This window comes from Phasianus colchicus, chromosome Z (genome assembly GCF_987193195.1).
Source record: "Phasianus colchicus chromosome Z, bPhaCol1.hap1.1, whole genome shotgun sequence".
Taxonomy (NCBI): Eukaryota; Metazoa; Chordata; class Aves; order Galliformes; family Phasianidae; genus Phasianus; species Phasianus colchicus.
The window spans coordinates 49,104,430-49,127,096 of record NC_143476.1 but is presented as its reverse complement, the minus strand read 5'-3'; the positions used below and the strand labels follow the sequence as shown (position 1 = coordinate 49,127,096).

Here is a 22,667-nt window from a genome sequence, read left to right as displayed (position 1 = left end):
TTGTAAGAATGTCTAAAGACAAAATATCTTTCTTTTCTAATGTTTTGCACTTGGTGAAGATCCAGCACAAAATCATTATAGTACAGTTATTAGCATGCAAGTCCTAACCCCATACAGAAGGACACCTGATTGTTCCAGGAAAAAGAAGACTTCACTGCAGCATAAGATCAATGGTGCATTAGGAAGCAGATGCTAATCAATGATATAGATGTCAAATGCCTCTTCAGCTCAATTACTATATGGGCCTTGCACTCATTCTCCATTTAAATTTGCAAAATATAAATTTATAATCAATTTTTTGTTCTAGTTTTAGCTGAAAGAAGACTAAATGTAAAGCACTAGAAGTGTAAGCAAGTCTTTCTTTAGCTGTACTGTGCTGGCATCTGTTGATTATAAAATGCAGGGAAATTATATAAACTATTTGTTTTTCTGAAATGGTTATTTTCAGAACAAACATTGTCTGGATGCAAGTGATAAGTGACAACTCAGAGGTGAGTACTTCTAAAAAGCTTCCTGTTTGTCTACCAAATTCTCACTATAAAAATCAGGAATATGAATTTAAACATCTTTTCCTGATTCAGAGATAACTGAGTCTTTCTGCTGAATAATTATGGATATATATGTATTAGCACAATTCCTTTTACACAAAAGTCTCCATGGACTTTTAAAACACTTTAAAATCTATTATTTTTTCAAATTGGTTCATTTGTTTCTGTAAGCAAAACTCTTTCTAAAGAGGAAGCATGATACTGACCATGATTGCTGTGGTTAGAAGTTCTCCCAGATCTAATCAATAACTTCTAGTCTTAACAAGGAAAAGACAACATGGTCTTGGCGAGGATGATACATCATCTTTCTAACAGATTTAGGATGACAGATTCATATAAAAGAAACAAGTAAAATGTGTGTCCTGATCTAGCCTTCAATAATGGAAACTGCAAAATTTTCTAACTACTATATAATCTGTAGAGGTGAGCTCATTTTTTACCTCATTATCCACAGATTAGGCTTATAATGGGAAAGAGGCTGTGACGCTTGGGAGAAATTGTCTTATTGGTAAGTATAGAAGGAGAAAAAAGAGCAAGATTTCATTTTACAATCAAATATATTGTAATGATGAATATTAGAAAAATATGTTATTAGTGAAATATTTCTTTATAGGTCAACAAGGAGGCCTATATAAAAGAGGAAATGTATAATGCTATGGTATTTCACAGGGAGAACTACTTACATAGTTGTTTCTAGGAGAAACTTCAAGAGACACTGAAATCTTTTCCTGTCAAAATCTATATTTTAAAACTCTTTAACAAGATGAAAATTAAGAAGAGAAAATAGCAATTTCCCATTCACATTTCCACATATGATCTGAAATACACCTTCTCTCTCACATGGCTCAAATTTTCAACTTTTCTAGTAAAGAGTGACATGTTATAAAATAAATCACCAGGAAAAAACGGTATGATAGATACATACAAGAACTATCAAATACACAATTTTGTATTGCATATTTACACTAAAGCATGCATATGGGAAATAAGCAGAGGGAGCTGGAAACTGTGATTTGCTTGGAAAATTATGATCTGGTTGCTATCACTGAAATATGGTGGAATGAATCCCATGATTGGAATAATCTGATTGAAGGCTACAGGCTCTTCAAAAGACACATACAGGGTAGGAAGGGAGAGGAAGTTGCTCTCTAGGTTAGTAAGTGGATAGACTGCAAAGAGCTGTGTCTGAGTAACAGCCATGAGCAGGTTGAGAGCTTATGACTGAAAATCAGGGATTGGTCCAGTAAAGGACATGTAGTGGTTGAGGTCTGCTACAGGCTACCTGATCAGGGAGAGCCTGTTGAAAAAGCCTTCTTGCTTCAACTGCAGGAGGTGTTGTGCTCATTGGCTCTTGTCCTGATGTGAGATTTCAGCCACCTGGATATTTGCTGGGATAGTAGCATGGTGAGTGGCAGACAATCCAGGAGATTCCTGGAATCTGTTGAGGGTAGCTTCCTAATCCAGGTGTTAAACAGACTGACACAAGTTGAAGCCTCACTGAACCTGGTGCTCACCAATGCGCAGGAGAGCATTACAGAGGTTAAGATTGGAGGCAGCCAGACTGCAGTGATCATGCCTTGGTAGAGTTTGTGATCTGGAGGAATGCAGGCCTGGCAAAAATTAGTCAGTGCCCTAAACTTCCAGCTGCTCAAGGAAGTGCTGGGTGGGATCTCTGGGAAAGTGTCACTGAGGGCATAGGAACAGAACAGAGCTGGCAGCTCTTTAGGACACTGTTCTGAGAGCACAACAGCTCTCCATCCCACAGCAGAAGAAACTGAGCAGAGAAGGTGGGCGATTGGCATGGCTAAGCAAGGACCTGCAGCTTAAACTGATGGAAAAAAAGAAAATGTACAGGATGTGGAAGCAGGGTTGTGTAGCCTGGGAAGAATATAGGGATGCTGTCCACATCAGTAGAAATAAGATTAGGAAAGCTGAGGCACAGAAGGAGCTGACCTTGGCAAGGGATGAGAAAAATAAAAATAAGGGGGTCTACAGGTACATAAGCAGAGGACAGACCAACAAGAGTGTTCTCCCTTTGATAAAGGACAGAGAACTGGCTTCCTCGAACATGAAAAAAACTGAGATGCTCAATAAGTGCTTTGCCTCAGTCTCCACTGGTGGTCAGGATCCTCCCCATGTCTGCCAGGACCCTGAAGCTCTAGATGTGGGTGATAGGAGTGGTTTCTGTCTCACTGTATGAGTGGAACAAATCCAAGACCTCCTCATGATACTGAATGTATCTAAGTCCATGGGGCTGGATGATATCCATCCTAGGGTTCTGAGAGAGATGGCTGATCTGGTTGCTGAGCCGCTCTTCATCATATTTGAAAAATCATGGCTCTCTGGTTAAGTCCGTGGTGACTGGAAAAAGGAAACACTACTCTCATTTTCAAGAAAGGGATAAAGGATGACCTGGAGAACTACAGGCCTGTGAGACTCACCTCTATGCCTGGAAAGATTGTGGAGCAGATCCTCTTGGTTTCGAAGTTAAGGCACATATGAGATGAAGAGGTGATTCGAGACAGCCAACATAGCCTCACACATGGAAGATCTTGCCTGACCAATCTGGTGGCCTTCTATGATAGAGTGATGGCATTGGTAGACAGGGGAAGGGCGGTGGATGTCATCTACCTGGACTTCTGCAATGTCATTGACATGGTCCCTCATCACATCCTTCTCTCTAAGTTGGAGAGGTATGGATTTGAAGGATGGACTATTAAGTGGATTAATAATTGATTGGCTGGTCATAGCCAAAGGGTTGTGATTAATGGTTCTGTGTTAGGAGCCCGGTCACAAGCAGTGTCCCTCAGGGATAGATATTGGGACTCTACAACATCTTTATCAATGGCATAAATGATGGAATCGAGTGCACCCTCAGGAGTTTTGAAGATGAGAGCAAGCTCAGCAGTGCAGTCGATACATTGGAGGGAAGGGAAGCCATCTGGAGGGACCTGGGCAGGCTGGAGAAGTGGGCTGTTGTCTCTCTCTCCCACGCCTACTACAGTGGGCTCATGAAAACCTAATGAGGTTCAACAAGACCAAGTGAAAGGTGTTTTACTTGGACCAGGGCAATCCCAGGTATTTACATAGATGGGGGGAAGAACTCCTTGAGAGCAGCCCTGCAGAGAAGGACTTGGAGGTCCTGGTGGATGAGAAGCAGGACATGAGCCAGCAGTGTGTGCTTGCAGCCCAGAAGGCCAACTGTATCCTGGGCTGCAATAAAAAAGGGGTGGCCAGCAGGGAGTGGGAGGTGATTGTCCCCCTCTACTCCGCTCTTGTGAGGCCCCATCTGGAGTACTGCATGCAGGCCTGGGGCATTCAGCACAACAAAGACGTGGAGGGAGCTCTTGGAATGGGTCCAGAGAAGGGCCACTAAGATGATCAGAGGGCTCGAGCACCTCTCCTATGAGGAAAGGTTGAGGGAACTGGGATTGTTTAGCTTGGAGGAGAGAAGACTTTGGGGAGACTTCACTCTGCCCTTCCAGTACTTGAAGGGAACATATAAACAGGAGGGGGAACGGCTGTTTATGAAGGTGGATAGTGATAGGAAAAAGGTAATGGTTTTAAACCAAGACAGGGGAGATTTAGGTATTAGGTGGAAGTTTTTCACTCAGAGGGTGGTGACGTTTTGGAACAGGTTGCTGAAGGAGGTTGTGGATGCCCCATCCCTGGAGGCATTCAAGGCCAGGCCGGATGTGGCTCTGGCAGGCTGCTCTGGTAGTTGGTGACCCTGCACATGGCAGGGGGGTTGAAACTAGATGGCCAACCCAGGCCGTTTTCAACACAGGCCATTTTATGATTCTATGATTCTATGCATAATTTTTCAGTGAACTATGGTACAAATTAGTAATAAGAAAAATTTTGTTAACCTTTTATCAGTAAATTGCTATCTGTAGTAGAAATGTACATTCCTTATTTGTAATATAACATTTGAATTTTTTTGTATAGTTCTATTATAGCACAATTCCATGCCCACCTGAATACAAACAGATTTTGATTCAAATTATAACTTTAATATTTGGTGTTAATCTTCTGACTGTATATATTCAAACAAGTGATAGAGTTAAGAATGGAATTAATCTGTATACAGTAGAAGAAGAGAGTACAGAACATAAAAATGATTAAATTCTTTCCAGTGCTTCTGGATCCATGTCTGTGGCAGTACTGTCTGTGTATGGTGTAATATTTCTTAAACACTCAGATTTTTTTCTGTCTTTACAGTCTTGGACAATGATACAAATGGAATTTCCACTGCCATTCACAGGTGTTTTTTTTTTACTAATTGAATTATAGAGAGGTTTTTATGGACTTTTATAATGTCTGTCATTTTTTAATTTCTTAATGTCATTTCTGCATGTCTTCTTGGACTGGATTAGAGTGGAAAATTTGGCTTATTTTCATTCGTTTGTGGTGTACTTTGAATTGAATCTAAGAACCATTAGGGTTGGAAAAAGCTTTTGAGATCATCAAGACAACTGAATGAGATGTGTGATGGGAAAGTTAGGATGTCATCTAGCTTGATCCCACTATGCATTGATTTTTTTTTTTGCCTCATGTAAACCTGGTATAGAAATAAGTAAAAGACTTTAATGTATTCTGAGTTTACCACTGTTTTTCTAGAACTAAAATGAACTTACAGGTTGTAGGTACTCTCATGTGAAATGAATCAAAAAGATTCACATGTTGAATATCATACATTTTAGATTTACATTTAATTGGAAGTAACTACTATAAATTATCTGTGTCTCTTTCTGTATAGCCATTATTCCAGTTTAGTACCTAGATTAAAACTAACTGTAAAAATATTTTAAAATGACTTCGTAGTTTGCATGATGGTGAAAAAGCAAGAGGAATGAGCAAAGAACTGAAAACAGGGCCATAATGAGAGATAACCAACCGCGTAGATTTTTTCAGTATAAGTTAATGGTATTTAATATCCTGAAGATACAGCATTAATGAAAGATCACTGGAAATATTTTATCTGACAAACAAATACTCATTTATCACATTGATATATTGATTATACACATTTATCCACAACATACATGACTTAAGTTTTACCTCATGACTTAATTTTTATACGGTTTATGCAAAAAAAATACCTGAATAAAGGATTTTTAGCATACTTTATTAACAGATTTTGTTGTTGGTGGAATCAATTATAGTGTTATCTCTTTTTGAAAGTATATTACTTTGGATTTAATTAATTGATGGATGAAATTATTACATTCAGTTCAATAAAAATTATGAAAGTTTTCTTTCACTTTCTTCTTGCTGCTGCCACCCTTAGATTCTTTATCATATTCAGTAAATTGTTTATTATAGTAGTGTTTCAGCTTTAGATATATTAATGTGGAGAAAACACCAGTCTCCAGGTGTTTTTTTGTTTTGTTTGTTTTTTTGTTTGTTTGTTTGTTTTTTAAGCATTGTTTTAGTACTGGAAGGTACCAGTAAGGTTTACCTGGAGTGTTGTTTTCTTCAAGGTGAACAATTCCAGCTCACTGAAACTTTCTTTGTAGGAGACATGCCCCCTTTGATCATGTTTATGGTTATCCTCTGGACCAACCCCAACATATCCATCATTCTTGTTCTGTGGACCTCATAAAGGGATGTGGTACTCCAGTGGAGCTTAATGAGGGTAGAGTAGAGGGAGACATCCCTCCGTCTCCCCTCATGCTGCTGGCCACCCCCTATTTGATACAGGCCAAAATTCATCTTGCTATCCAGGTTGCAAGTATGCACTGCTGCAAGTATGTACTGCTGGTTCCTGCCAAGTTTTTCATCAAGTTTTTCACCGTTACCTCCAAGTCCTACTTCACAGGGCAGTTCTCAAGAAGTTCTCCCAGTCTGTACACATATCAGGCATTGTCCTGACCCAAATGGAACATCTTGCACTTTACCTCATTGAACCTGATTCAGTTCACCAGGGCCTACATTTCAAACCTGTCCAGGTCCCTTTGGATAGCATCTGCCTTCTCTTATATCAACTGTACTACACAGCTAAGTGCCTTCAGAAAACTTGTTGACAGTGCACTCAATCCCATAGTCTGTGTTATTGATAAAAAAACACTGGTATCTGGACAGACCTTGGAATATATCATACATTACCGGCCTCTATCTGGACATAAGGCTACTGGTTGGAACACTTTGTCTGTGCCTGTTCAACAAATTCTTTATCCACTGAATGATGAACTCTTTAAATCTATATCTTAACAATTTTGAGATAAGAATGTGGTGTGGGATTATATCTTTGGCTTTGCAGAAGTCTAGGTAGACATCAGCCATTGCTCTTCCTTTGCCTGTTGCTTTAGTCACTCAAGCATAGAAGGCTAACAGAATGATCAGGCTTGATCTGAATTTGGTAAAGCCATGCTCGCTGTCTCAGGTCACCTCCTCATCTTGCATGTGCCTTAATGTAGCTTCCAGGATAATGTGCTCCACAGGCACATAGGTAAGGCTCAGCAGCCCGTAGTTTCCTAGGTCTTCTTTCCCCCTTTCTTAAAAATTGGAGTGCTGTTTCCCTTTTTTCATTTACCAGGACTTCACCTGACAGTCACAATGTTTTGAATGTGATGGGGGTGGTTTAGTCACTGATACGTTAGCCTGATCCTTTAGGAACCTGGGATGCATGTTGTGTGGCTCCATAGACACATGTTCTGTTTCATCACTTAGTCTAAAACTTGTTCTTCTCTTACAATAGTCCCTGCTTGGAGGGGACTTTTTTTTTTTTCTTTTTTATAAATCTCTTTGGGAGCTGTTTACTAGCCATTAAATTTGAGGAAGTAGCAGCCAACATAGCAAAAGGATATTTGAATATTCAAGGAAATGGAACAAGGGGTTATTTTAGTTACAAAGATTGATTAGCTCCAGAAGGGAATAGAATATATATTGTGGGAGGAAATTTGAGAGACTTTGATGATGAGTTTGTAAGAGTATCGGAAGGGTAGTATGGCCAGCTCATTGACAGAGTAGTCATCTCCAAAAGGTGCTTGCTGTGACAAACAGTTCCAAATAGACAAACCTTGAAGTCATGCACAAAGACTTTTTGAAGAGTCCACAGCAAGGTAACTGAGTGAAAAAAGTAGAGTTGCAAACAGAAATCTTTCTGACAAATATTACTCAAAGTAGGTTGTCTGGCTGCATGGGTATTCAATTGTTTATGTGTGGAAATGTCACTTTTTTTTTTTCTTTCTGCCAAACAGAAAGCAAATTAAATATGATCTCAAGCAGATGGATAAGAAGAAAATATTCTTCATCTATGGATGTAATTTGGTATACTCTAATACAGGCATGTACAACCTGCTGCCCACAAGACACATGCAGTGTTGAACGTCCAGTAGTACTGACTGACCTCTGCTGCCACCATTGTGGTGACAGCTCTTCCCTCCTGAATGGCCCTGCTACTAGTGCACATCTGTCACTCAACAACAACCAAAACATCTATGTACTATTAACACTGCCTCAGCTGAAACTAGGACAAGACAGGAGCTCTGTGTAATGCTCACTCCACCTCTCACATCTGCCACACATACTGAATCAAACTGAAACCCATGTGTATTATACATTACTTGCATTTTTGCTACTGGGTAAAACTCAGTGATTATTGATAATAGTACATTATAATAATATATATTGATATAATCAATTATATTGATACAATATTTCAACATACCTAATGTCAACTCTAGAAAAAACAACTCCCCAGAAAAAGAAAAGCCATGGAGGATGGAGGAGTGTTCAGTGAAAAATGAACAAATGAGTACTTTATTTCAGGGCAATTAATATGCATAATTTGTAAAGAAATTTTTTACCCTGCATGATGAAATCAGATCTGAATAGCACCCTAATTTGGGGAAAAAAACATAAAATAATGCTGTTTATGATTCATGTATGCTCATGCATTCTAATTTAATTGGAGTATGATTTTATTTACTGATAGTATTCATTTTTAGTATTCATAAAGTATTATGTTTAGTATTCATAAAGTAATTACAAAGTAATTCATAAAATTGTAACTAGCATTGTTTGGAGCATAGCTTGTACTGAAATGACTGTTTCTAATAACAGAAATATACCTTAATAGACAAATATTTGAAATGATGCATAAAGAAATACTAGACTTATAAGAATAGGTTTGAGTCCAGTACAGAATTACAGGCTGCTAGGTAGCTTTCAGATCAGCTGAGCTTAAAGCTTTCATCAACTGATGGAGTAAATGACATACTAATTAGAAATCTATGATAAAAGCACGTATGTTAATATGATATAATTGTGTAACTCTTAATCATAACTATTAAATATAAGTAATATACATATATTGTATATGTATGTATTTGTGTATATTATGTGTATATATGTGTATATAATGTAAATGTATAAGCAGGGGGAGAACCCACATGCAGACTCAGACTACATACAGACTCCCAGAAACACCACTGAGCTGGGGAAAGAGGAAGGGGTGAATCTTGGCTCCCTCCTCTCCAGGCACTCAAGTGCTCGTGTACTGGTTCAGGTTGTGATCTAGGAATTCCACTGCACATCTAGATCTATTTATTTTGTTCTGTATACTAGGATAAAAATTACATAATTAGCGATCATATAGATAATAACAATAATTAGAAAGTGATATGTAGCCTTTAGAGAGTGGTATGATTTTTTTATTTATATATTTGTAGGTCAAGGAACCACTTTTTCTTAAACTGAGTTAAGTTCAGGTTGGGTAGTATGGAAGTAGGGAATTATCACATCAGCCTAAGGGAAAGTATCCCAAGAAATATTAACAAATGCTCAAGAGCACTGAGGAAGTTCAACATTGTTCAAGGCAAAGCTGGATGTGGTTCTGGGCAGCCTGGTCTAGAGGTTGGCAACCCTGCCCATGGCAGGGGAGTTGAAAGTAAATGATCTTTAAGGTCCTTTTCAAGCCAAGACATTCAATGATTCTAGGAAAATGACACCATAAGTAAAGGTTTGACAAATACCTCTCAGTAAATGAAAATAATGGAAAAAAAGAAAAAAAAACAAGTAGAATCTGGGAATCATTTTGCTTTCTGCACACAGCACTGATTTCTGTTACTGATTTTTGTGCCAGTAGCTTCAAGAAAGATGTGTAAATACGGTTCAGACTAAGCCTACAAGATGGTGTGATCATCAGAAAATGAGTATCACAAAATAAGACAAAACGGATTTTGCCTTAACATAGAAATGGAGAGGTGACTAGATCACCATTTGTGATCAGTAGCACTTCAAAAATATAGCTGATAGTGATGACATGAGACTTTAATTTCATGTGAAAGAGGATAACAAGATCAAAAGGATTACAACTGATAATAGGCTTAAGATCTTATCTTTGAAATTTTGTATTTGAAATAAGATACCATTTTCTAGAAGGCGTGATAACTTAATTAAATTTATGAAATTAGAAAGAAAGGATTTTTTAAAAAATTGTAAAATACATCTAGGCTAGATATACATATAAATGATAGACTTCCTATTCTTTCTATATGAAAAAATTTATAACCTGTTTTTAGTGTGGAGTCAGTTTGATATTGATTCTTTTAAACCTGAAATTAAGAAGTATATGCGCTCACTTGTTTTCTCAATTTTTTTTTTCATTCATTTATTCATTCATTTCTAATAAGAATTTTATCTGTCCTACCATCAGCATGCTTACATCGCACTACACCTTTGAAAGTGACATTATTGTTACCTCCTCTGAAGCCTCTGATTTGGAAACAGAAAGTGAAAACTTTGCAATAGTACATTCACAGTTTTCAAAGAATCTCTTTGAAGACTTGTAAGTGATATTGTCAAAGATAGAAGACCTCTTCGTAATAAAAATGTTGTATAAAAAATATCAAATTGAGTTTCAAAAGTTAAGAGAAATCCACAAGATTCTAGTAGTTTTATATTGTACTGATGTTTCACAATGTGGTCCACTTGGTAGCTTTGACTTGGTAAGAACTTAGTGTTTAAGATAAAATAGAAAAGATAAGGGTCTATTCAGTAGAATATAGACCCTATTACTTTTTTATATTTACTATTGTAATTACATAATAGTATAACAATACTGAAAGTATTAGTATAATACTAAAATACTAAAAGTATTATTATAATAGTAAAATATTAATAATGTTAATAATAAAATCAGTAAAATAATAATTCTATAATAAATATATATTATTTATATAAATATAGTAAGTATATAAGATGGTTCATACCTTTTTTTTAAAATAACTTTTATTAAAATTCAGGCAAAGCGGTTTTAAACCAAGACAGGGGAGGTTTAAGTTAGATATTACGAGGAACTTTGTCACTCAGAGGGTGGTGACATTTTGGAACAGGTTGCTGAAGGAGGTTGTGGATATCCCATCCCTGGAGGCATTCAAGACCAGGCTGGATGTGGCTCTGTGCAGCATGGTCTAGTGGTTGGCACCCTGCCCATGGCAGAGGGGTTGAAACTACATGATCGTTGTTGTCCTTTTCAACCCAGGCCATTCTCTAATTCTATGATTCGTAAGGTATACCTTGAACAAGCTGATATGAAAGTGTCACTGTAGCATACTTGATTAATGAATTTTCTGTGTGTCTTTAAACAATTAAGTAGTACCTAGCAGAAAATGACTTCCATCAGCACTGATTTGTCCTACACTAAAGTTTTGTTAAATCATATTCTCTTTCACCACTGAATTCAGACATATACTTTAATTGGATCCCACCTTAAAAAATTAGAGATTTGATTCAACTGTGATGGAAATTAATGTAAAGATTTTTTATTTTCAAACAGAATTGGGAATTAAGAGCTAAGTTTTAGTGTCACAACTGCACTTGCATTTGATCAGAAACTGAAGTTTTCTAGATAATGATGAGAAAATCATGAGTGGATAAACTTTTTTACTATCATTTCTTTACCATCAGCTAAGACCAGAGATGTTGACTCTTGGTCTGAGGGCTAGAAAGATGGAATTTCTTTATTCCAATTTGGTAGAATGCATTAGAAGACTTCAGTGTTATTTTCATGCTCCTTTTTCCTAAACTATGGGGAAAAAAAAATTATAAAATCAGATAAAAGTTAAAGTGCATTTAAGTACATTTAATTAAAGTAAAATTAAAAGTAACAAGATTAGTGAAATCATAATTCCAAGAGTAGGAAATCATAATTCCAAGTAGTGCTAGGTACTGAACTTTGATTGTAACCTGTGAATCTTTACAAATGTCTCTGTTTGGAATAAGAATTCTATGTATCTTTCTGTTCTTCAGGACTTATTTGAGATCTCATTAATCATTTTCTGTCTAATCTGATTTTCAAATGCTTTACAAAAGGACTTTTAACACCCTAGAAAATGGGTGGTCAGTAAGCATAGAAGAAATTTCATTTATTTTGCTCACTTCCCTTTTTCTATTCTTCCTTGTGTTGAGCTACCGGATGGATCTTTGAAAAGACCAAAATGTAGCATTGCATGTTTATATTACAGGAAGCACCATATACCTGATAGGCATCATAGGAGAGAGAATTATCTCCTAAGTCTCAGAATTATTTGTTGAACTACAGTGTGCAAAGGCTAACAATTCTATCAGAAATCTGCAATATTCTGTTCAAATAGAATAAAAGAATTAATGCAGCCTTGTATTTTCTCTTCTTGCTAAACTGTTCTTTCAATTCACACCAAAACAGTTACAAAAGCCTCAAAAACAGTCACTAAACTGGGGCAACAATCTTCTCTTTCTATTCCACTCCAAGAAGTTGTTGAAATCTGTTGATGAAAACAAATACGAAGAGAAAAAAAGTCACTAGCAGTCAAATTACTAAGCAGTTGAAAAAATGAATAGAAAATGTCAGTAAATGAAGCTTTGATATCACTTCTATGTGATTCAAAAGGGATATGAGGAAATGACTAAAAATATTCCATAAAATGAAATGAGGTATGAAAAAAATAAATGGTTGTAGCAAAGAATTGCTTCAGTGAGCTTATAAAGTGCAGCATTTCTAGTTAGGTGTTTTAAACCCTTGTTTACAAACAGAAATAGATTCAAGAAGTGCTTATCTGGATACAACAACCTGGATCAAGAACGTGTCTTAAGTCATATAACCATAGAATCGTAATATAAAACGGCCTGGGTTGGCCATCTAGTTTCAACCCCCTGCCATGTGCAGGGTCACCAACTACCAGAGCAGGCTGCCAGAGCCACATCCAGCCTGGCCTTGAATGCCTCCAGGGATGGGGCATCCACAACCTCCTTCAGCAACCTGTTCCAAAACGTCACCACCCTCTGAGTGAAAAACTTCCACCTAATACCTAAATCTCCCCTGTCTTGGTTTAAAACCATTACCTTTTTCCTATCACTATCCACCTTCATAAACAGCCGTTCCCCCTCCTGTTTATATGTTCCCTTCAAGTACTGGAAGGGCAGAGTGAAGTCTCCCCAAAGTCTTCTCTCCTCCAAGCTAAACAATCCCAGTTCCCTCAACCTTTCCTCATAGGAGAGGTGCTCGAGCCCTCTGATCATCTTAGTGGCCCTTCTCTGGACCCATTCCAAGAGCTCCCTCCACGTCTTTGTTGTGCTGAATGCCCCAGGCCTGCATGCAGTACTCCAGATGGGGCCTCACAAGAGCGGAGTAGAGGGGGACAATCACCTCCCACTCCCTGCTGGCCACCCCTTTTTTATTGCAGCCCAGGATACAGTTGGCCTTCTGGGCTGCAAGCACACACTGCTGGCTCATGTCCTGCTTCTCATCCACCAGGACCTCCAAGTCCTTCTCTGCAGGGCTGCTCTCAAGGAGTTCTTCCCCCCATCTATGTAAATACCTGGGATTGCCCTGGTCCAAGTAAAACACCTTTCACTTGGTCTTGTTGAACCTCATTAGGTTTTCATGAGCCCACTGTAGTAGGCGTGGGAGAGAGAGACAACAGCCCACTTCTCCAGCCTGCCCAGGTCCCTCCAGATGGCTTCCCTTCCCTCCAGTGTACTGACCGGAGGGCTTTTGATTCAAGTTATACCTAATTTAAATAGCATTACTGAATTTGCTGAAATAAAGTCAATTCAAGTTCTAAAGAGAAAAAAATGCAATTTCCAATTGGCTTAAGATTTGATGAAGCAAGTATATTATGAATGAAAGAAACTATGTGAACTGCCATTGCAGTTTACATCATCTATTTTAGATATAATTCATATCTTTCTCCGCCTTCCTTTTTTTTCAGCATCTATTTACATAAGAAATGAAATTGAAGCTAAGCTGCCAAACTTCATCTAAATAGTAAGGATAATTGTAAATTTCAACCTCTTAACTACTTACACTGAAGCAAAACTAACTAACAAGAATTGCAACCATTTCCTTGTTCAGTTATTTTTCTATGATGTTTGTTCCACAAATATGTATTTCAATGCATCAGGGGCTTGCCACTGCAGTTTCTGTGCTTAGACTTGTAGCAGCAGCTTATCCTATCCATACTGTTCCTTAAATCTGGTTCAGCATATATGCTAAAAGTGAAAGGAATTTATATCTATTCTTAATTCAGATGTTACTATGCTTTTGGAGCATGTAAAATCTTCAAAGTATCTTCAGACAACTTCAGAAAGATATTAGGTGTATGAAGTCAAAAAAGGCTTTGTGTATATCTCTCAAGAGTTATAGAATTGGACAGCAATTGTCTACCAATAAAGCCAAGAAATAAAAAGATTTAAATAAAGAAATAATCTGTTGTGTTTTAACTCGGTGGGTGACTCAGCACCATAAAGTTATTCACTCACTTCTCCTTTTCCAATGGGATGGAGGAGATAATCAAGAAAGAAAAAGTAGAAGTCATGAGTTGAGATAAAATTAACAAACACAGAGAAAGGGATAATAATTATGGCTATTGTTCTGCTCAGTAAGAAGCAAAACTGTTTCTGACAGGTTCTTAGCAATACCAGGCTACAAGGATTACTTGTGTACAAGTATTCATGGGTATGCCAAGACTCATATAGAAAATGAGGAATCAAACACATCTAAATAGTGGAGGAGATCTCTATCTATGCAACACTCCTTCACAGCAGGCAACCAAAGTTCTTCCTTCAGTGGGGGTCTGTTATATGAGCCCAGGGTGTCTCCATCCTGGGTCCACCCCTTTTGATCACCTGGGGACAAATTTGCCTGTGCTCACTAGAGCAGCCACACCCCTTCACCAGGTGTTCAATCATCAGTTCAAGCTGTGACCTAACAGTTCCCCTACAACTATATATAGATATAGATGAATATATACAACTGATGCACAAGCAAATGTTAACTGCTCAGTTAACCTTCTCAGTTCCACAAATCAGCAAATCATCCATGTACTGTAACAGCTTTACCTCCTCTTCAACCTGAAACTTTTCCAAAACTTTCTCCAGCACTTAATTAGTTAAAATAAAAATAAAATATATAATAATATAATATATAATATATAATATATAATATATAAAAATAATATATATAATATGTATAAAATATAATAAAAAATAAATTAGGTGATTCTGTGAATCGTTGGGGTAAAACAATCCACCTATATTGCTACTTCTGTCCCATTTCTAGGTCCTCTCATTCAAAAGCAAAAAGATCTCATCTCTCTGAGTCTAAAGCACAGGTCCAGAAAGCATAGGTCTATTACACTAAGCCATTTATGTCTGTGTGGGATCAGATTAATTAAAGTGTAGGAGTTAGGAACCAGGGAACGTTGCTTGAGAATCGTTTCATTAACTTTTCTTAGATCTTGTACCTGCTGATAAGTGCCATCTAAACTGGCAAAATTGGAGTATTATAGGGTGGGATACAGGGTTCCGGAAGACCATCCTTAACCAGTGTTTGTATCCCAGGCTTTAGACCTATTATTCTTTCTAAAGGTACGGGGTATTGTCACTGTTTTACAGCTTCAGTCTCTCCTTGGACAGTTATTCAATTTTTAAGGGAGTAATTGTGAATCCACCCTGGTTTTCTTCTCCTGCTCCCACCCTTAGATTTATTTCTTTTTCATCATCAGCTGTTAACAAATTCATTCACACCTTTATACCCATTTCACAAGTTTTTAACTGCAATCCTAATTTAACTATTACATCTCTCCCAAATGAAATGGTCCCTGCTCCTGGCACATATAACAATGGCCCTTTTATCTTTCCATTTTAATTCAGTAGCCTCAAAAAATATAACTATTATTCCTTATCCCTCTACCCCTGTTATTCTTAAGGTGTTCCCAGTTAAATTAAGTCCCAATGTTTTATAAGCTAAGGATGACCAAGAATTGATTAAACTGTTCTGCTAATCCAGTAAGATCTTTCATTAAAGATTTATTTCCCTTTTAATATTTCTTACCTCTCCACTAGTAAGTATGGAGTTTATATATCATGTATCTGCTGATAACACTGGAACTTCACTAAGAGGATACATGGAAGTATTAGTGGGGTTAATGGAGTTAGATTTAGGAAAAGGAGAATTTATGATGTCCCTTTTGCATTGTTTCAATTCTTTCTCAAGCTGGCAGAACTTTTTCTTTTCAGCATCAGCACTAATCACAGAACTTGATTCAGATGGGCCGTTAAGGGGCTGATCTGAGCCATGTCTAGCCATGATTAACTGCTGTACTCCCTAAATCCAACGAGCAGCATATGTGGACTCCTCCTTCAAAGCAAAACAAAACAAAACAAAACAATAAAATAATAAATAAAGCAATTTTACTGTTTACATGCACGTTCAAAGCTAACAAACCCAATCTTCGTCAGACCCATATTTTGGCCAAAATAGTGATTCCCCTACAGTCGGCTCTTTAGGCCATACAGTAACACAATACCTAATCATTTTCTGTTTATCCTTACCTCTGGTCTTCAAATTTCTCTTCCAATTTTTCAACATATCTCATAAAGGACTTATAGCAGGCACTGCTCTGGGGGCCCTCTCTCTGTTCCCCATCTTGGACATTTCTCACATATGGTCATGCTACAGCTGAAACTTTTCTTCAACATTGCACACAGCAATTCTCAGTTCTAGGAAATGAGGTATACCATCAAGCAACCCTTTTGCAAGACAAACGCATACAACATATGAGTCCCAGACCTCGATCTCCAAGGCAGTACTTAATCACACAAGATTGTTCTTATCTTGGTCTGTGCACAGAGTTGCCAGGAATTATCAGGTCAGTGCCAGAAGTGCCCACTGTCCATCCCTATCTCCCAGATGTTCATAGACCTTGCCTCTTAAAAATATCCTTGGGTCCGCAGTTGGCTCCACAATGAACCACTGCTGCCAAGACTCACAGGGCCGCAAAAAAATGAGAAATGTGCACCACCCTGTGCTGTAGAAGCAGAGGCTCACCGCAGGTGACATTCCCAGGTTTCGGCACCAAATTGTGAGAAAAATGCTCAGGATGAAAAATTTCCAATCAGGCAAAGATCTCTGTGAAGAGTAATTTATTCATTATTGCAATAATGGGCACACACCCCCTACTGACAAGGGAGAAATTGCACAACTATTCAGTGAAATCCATCCCATTATATTCCCTGAGTCCGATGCAGGTAAAGCCTCTCCTGGCACTCATTGGTTGAGCGTCTCAGGCTCACAGTCTTCCGATGCTGTTCCTACATTTCACTTCCATAGTTACATTACACTTCCATAGTTACATTACACTTCCATAGCAACGTTATACTTCCATACAACGTCTGTTACCAACCCATTGTCTTTGGGTATGTTCTGTACTTTTTACAGCGATAGGAGGGCAATATTTTCAACTATCTGTGCACTAGTTCTGTCCTGTACCAGACTGTCCCCTACCATATATAATTACCTTACCTAATACCTGTGTCAATTTTTCCTAGGTCAGAACACTCCAGTCACAACTTTACTCAGTTCAGCAATATTCTTTGTGAAAGGCAACATATCCTATACTACATACAGAAATACTGGAAATTTCCACTGCAAAAACACAATCTACCTCTCACAATTTAAATCCTTTAATGCTTGTACTTCCTTGTTTTTCTTCAGACAGAAATGAAATGGATTAATTCACATAGTGTATTTCACATACAGTGGAAACTGACAATTTCACCAACGGGCTCCTATCCTAGCTCCATTTATCCTCAAATCCTAGTATGACTTATGTCTGCATGCACACATTCTCAGTTTTCAAAGGTTTTCACATCTTCCCCCCTTACAGGGTACAATTGTTTACTTATGTTTTTGTCAGATCCTATATTAGAATTTTTCCTTTTATTGTTTTCCTTCTCAGATCTTCTTCTTCTTCTTTTTCTTTTTTTAACATGAGAAAAAATATTAAAAAGGAGAAAGAAAATAGAATTTTTCTCACGCGGACACAGATGGATACAAGTTAACATATGTAGCACCTGAAGGAATGCAGTTATGGTATCTTAAGTACTAGTATTAAAGAATAAGGTTGGAGAAGTGCTATATCAAGATTAAGAACTTTCCAAAATGATGAAGCTTAGACTAGCTATAAATAAGGCTTATATTCATTTCAGAGAGTCCAAAGAACCTTGGCCTTCAGCAGTAGAGATAATGATGAGTCTGCCAAGGAAAGAAAAAAATAAAAGTCGGCTTTTCAGAATTGTATACAAGGTGGATATACAAGATATTTAACCTTTTTTTTTTTTTTTTTTTTTTCCCCACTCTTTTTTTTTTTAATATTCTTTTCTAAGTATCCTCTGCCAAAACTGAAGACACAGCAGGTCAAAATTATTTATTTATTTATTTATTTAGCATTTTTAGGTACAAGTAAATATAGGAGAGCATGCATTCTACTCACAAACATCTGAAAAATTAATTGTCTGGAACCTGGTAAAAGTCCAAGTCAATTACATGATAGCATTAAATTTACTCTTTTTCCTCTATATATTCATAGTTGGGAGAGCAATAGTAGCAATGGAACATTAATATTTTATTTACGTAAACAAAGTGATAAAGCACGAAATCAGAAGAGAAAATAGATATCCTGTGTATTGTCAAAGAAATATCAGATAAATAGCAAGGAAAGAGTATCTCAAGATAGTTATGGTATTGGATGTCAGATAAGACACATTCTAATATGATTCGCTGATAACTCTTCTCTGTATAATTCAAAGAAATACTGTTACACTGCCCATACTGTTGTTTATTATAATTAGTTAGCTAAAATTTGTTTAATTTTACATAACAAAAATAGTTGGAAAATTGTGAATGAGCCAAAGAAATTTCCACAAAACAATCTCTACATTTGTTTGTATTTATTCAAAAAAATATGCACTATTATTGTTATAATGTAGCAAAAAGTAATGTTTTAAGTTTATACTTAAATTCATACTCAAATCTGTATTGGTCCAGACTAACCATATTATAGAAATACTGGATTCATTCAAAAATTGTCTATTCCTAGTACTTTAATTACTTATATTTATTAAAATATAGAAAACACAGAAACTAGAAAATAGAAAAAGAGAAACAAATTTTATATTTGGTGATACTTCACATAAGATATTAAAAACATTTTACGTGCTGAGTAACATGGATCAACAGCTTTTACAATAAAATATTTTTTTAAAAAAATTCTCCCTTCAAGTTTTCAGAAGGAAAGGACATTTTTAATTATTTATTTATTTCAAAAATGCTTAACAAAATGCTACACAACTGAAACATTTATCACAGGCACAAACTATTTAGGATGAAATTGATCTCACTAGTGTGTTAAATTCCCTTTTATGTGATGGGAGTCTTCAGTTTTCCTCAGTATTTTTTATTAAATTCAAATCCTTTATTGACTTTCAGTAGTGTAGGAACATTGCTTGATTTAACTAGTTTAAGAGATAAAAGAAAACAAAATACAAAATAGAATAAAATTATTCCACCATAATATAATAAAATTGAAATATCAAGTATATACAAAATATTATAATAATTAATTAAATAAAAAATAATATGCAAAACATATAATAACAGAAAAAAATTCCAAAGTTCATATTACTTTAACATTTAAAAGCCTTTACTGCTCACATTTGATGACAAAATTTAAGAATTTAAGACTTTGGTACATGTTTATCTTTTCATAGCAATGATTCTGCAGATCAGTGTATGTAATAGCTACCCTGTAGCTATGTCTACTGTTGAGATATTCTGTAATAGGCATCTCCTTTCTTCCCAAAGTATGAAATTTTATTGTTTCTCTTCAAATATACTTTTTTCCTACAAATGCTACATAGCAATCTCTCTAAATATATTTTAGAAGTATTATTGTTGACTAAAGGAACTGAAGCAGAATGGATAATGTGAATAAATGACATTATCAACAGTAGTAGTATATAAATACCCAGTTATCTAGAATAAAGTCTGAATCCCTGAGATCTGAAATCTTCATACAAGATACCACAGATTCAGAAATAAGTACCGCAAATGTGTAAACTTGCCTTTAATAATATGTGAGATGTTAGAACAGTTCTGAAAGGAAAGAGTATTTAAGGAAATTGAGACAAATGAAAAATTATGAGAGCTTATCTGACAGTAATTCCTCCTATGTTATTACACTGACCTACAACTTCAGAGGCAGATTTGGTGGTATGGTAATAGAGGTTGAACCTTCCCATTAATATTCTATTACATTTTGTTGCCAAATGTCAGAAGGGCAGTCTGACAATGGCTATGAATATGAATAAAGCAAAGATTTGTGATTGAATTTCTCCACAATGAAAAAATTGCACCAAAAAATTACATAAAAGTCATAAAAAAGTGATAAAAATCATTCATAAAGGTTTACTGAATGTTTATGGAGACTAAGCAGTGTATGTGAGAAAATATGAGAAGGGAGATGGTGCATTTCAGCAGTGGTAACAGCAACATGAATGACAAGCATATTCTTGACAGTCATGAAGACTTTTACAAGTGCTGCATGAAGGCACTTTTTTCATTGGTGGCAAAAAAAGCATAACTAACATGGTTTACATGTTAACACTGTTTACAGTGATGAGTATCTTGAAAAGTAGTGCTTTGTGGCTGAGAGCTTGCTCTATCGAATAGTATTTTTTCCTCCTTGTATCTGCTGTTATGTCCATGGAAATAAATAGGAGGCATTGCCTTCAAAGCAACCTATGAAGATAAAATGGATCAAAGTTTACCTAAAGTAGATTATGTAAAAGGAATCTATGATTCTCTGTGATGGGCTTCATGGAAAACAGACGTGACATTCAAAGATCACCCCTTTCCACTGATTTCTGGAGTGCAATATGGTGAATCATAGAATCATAGAATCACAAGGTTGGAAACAACCTATAAGATCATCCAGTCCAACCATATTCACACTACCACTTCTACCACAAGCTACTACACCCTATCTCATAGCTCCTCGTCCAGATGCCTCTTGAACACTGCCAGAGATGGCGACTCCACCACCTCCCTTGGCAGGCCATTCCAGTGCCTGACCACTCTCTGAGAGAAAAAGTTCTTCCTTAAGTCTAACCTAAACCTCTTCTGGTACAACTTGCGGCCATTTCTACAGGTCCTGTTTGTTGCCTGGGAGAAGAGGCCAAACCCCTCTTCACCACAACCTCCCTTCAGGAAGTTGTAGAGTGCAATGAGGTCTCCCCTGAGCCTCCTCTTCCCCAGACTAAACAATCCCAGCTCCTTCAGCTGCTCCTCATAAGATTTGTGCTCTAGACCCCTCACCAGTTTCGTTGCCCTTCTCTGGACATGCTCCAGGGCCTCAATGTCTTTCCTGTAGTGAGGGGCCCAAAACTGAATGCAGTACTCGAGGTGCGGTCTCACCAGTGCTAAGTACAGGGGGATGATCACCTCCCTGCTCCTGCTGGCCACGCTATTTCCACTGCAAGCCAGGATGCCGTTGGCCCTTTTGGCCACCTGGGCACACTGTCGGCTCATGTTCAGCTGAGCATCAACCAACACCCCCAGGTCCCTTTCCTCTTCACAATCATCCAGCCACTCTGCCCCAAGCCTATAACGCTGCATGGGGTTGTTGTGGCCAAAGTGCAGGACCCGGCACTTGGCCTTGTTGAACCTCATCCCATTCACTTCAGCCCAGCTATCCAGCTTATCTAAGTCCCTCTGAATGGCCTCTCTACCTTCAGGCAGATCAACACCACCTCCCAGCTTGGTGTCATCTGCAAACTTACTGAGGGTACACTCAATCCCCTCGTCCAGGTCATCAACAAAGATATTAAACAAGATAGGCCCCAGTACCGACCCCTGGGGGACACCACTTGAAACAGGTCGCCAGCTGGACTTCACTCCATTAACCACCACCCATTGAGAACAACCCTCTAGCCAGTTTCTTACCCAAAGGAGTGTGTACCTGTCCAGGCCACAGGCAGCCAGTTTCCCCAGAAGAAGCCTGTGAGAGACCATGTCAAAGGCTTTGCTGAAGTCTAGGTAACTACATCAACAGCCTTTCCCTCATCTACCGGTCTGGTCACCCAGTCATAGAAGGAGATGAGGTTGGTCAAGCACGACCTGCCTTTCATGAACCTGTGCTAGCTGGGCCTGATTCCCCGGATACCACGCAGATGCTGTGCAATCTCACCCAAGATGATTTGCTCCATTACTTTCCCCGGTACCAAGGTCAGGCTGACAGGCCTGTAGTTCCCCAGATCCTCCTTACGGCCCTTCTTGAAGATGGGAGTCACATGAGCAAGCCTCCAATCCTCTGGGACCTCTCCAGTTAACCAGGAGCGCTGATAGATGGCTGAGAGCGGCTCAGCAATCACCCCCGCCAGCTCCCTCAGCACCCGAGGGTGTAGGCCATCCAGTTCCGTGGACTTGTGACAGTCCAGATGGAGGAGGAGCTCCCTGACTGTCTCCACCTGAATCGCTGGGGGTGTTTTCTGAGTAGTGTCCCAGACTTCCAGATCAGGGCATAAAATGCCCAAAGGATAACTGGTCTGGCTATTAAAGGTAGATGTAAAGAAGGCATTGAGGACCTCAGCCTTCTCCTTGTCCTCAGTGGCCACATTCCCTGCTGCATCAAGTAAAGGATGAGAATTGTCCTTGGTTCTTCTTTTGCCATTGATATATTTATAAAAGGATTTTTTATTGTCTTTTACTGCAGTGGCCAATCTGAGTTCAAGTTGGGCTTTTGCCTTCCTAACTTCCTCCCTGCATACCTTAGTTACTTCCTTGTAATCTCCCCA

The 22,667-nt window shown here is 37.8% G+C and overlaps 1 protein-coding gene across 1 annotated transcript in view; it reads right to left on the bottom strand.

Annotated features, from left to right (window-relative positions):
- Positions 1-22,667, bottom strand: part of CNTNAP4 (contactin associated protein family member 4) — a 212,732-nt gene that overhangs the window by 148,988 nt on the left and 41,077 nt on the right. The gene's annotated exons all lie outside the window — the stretch shown is intronic.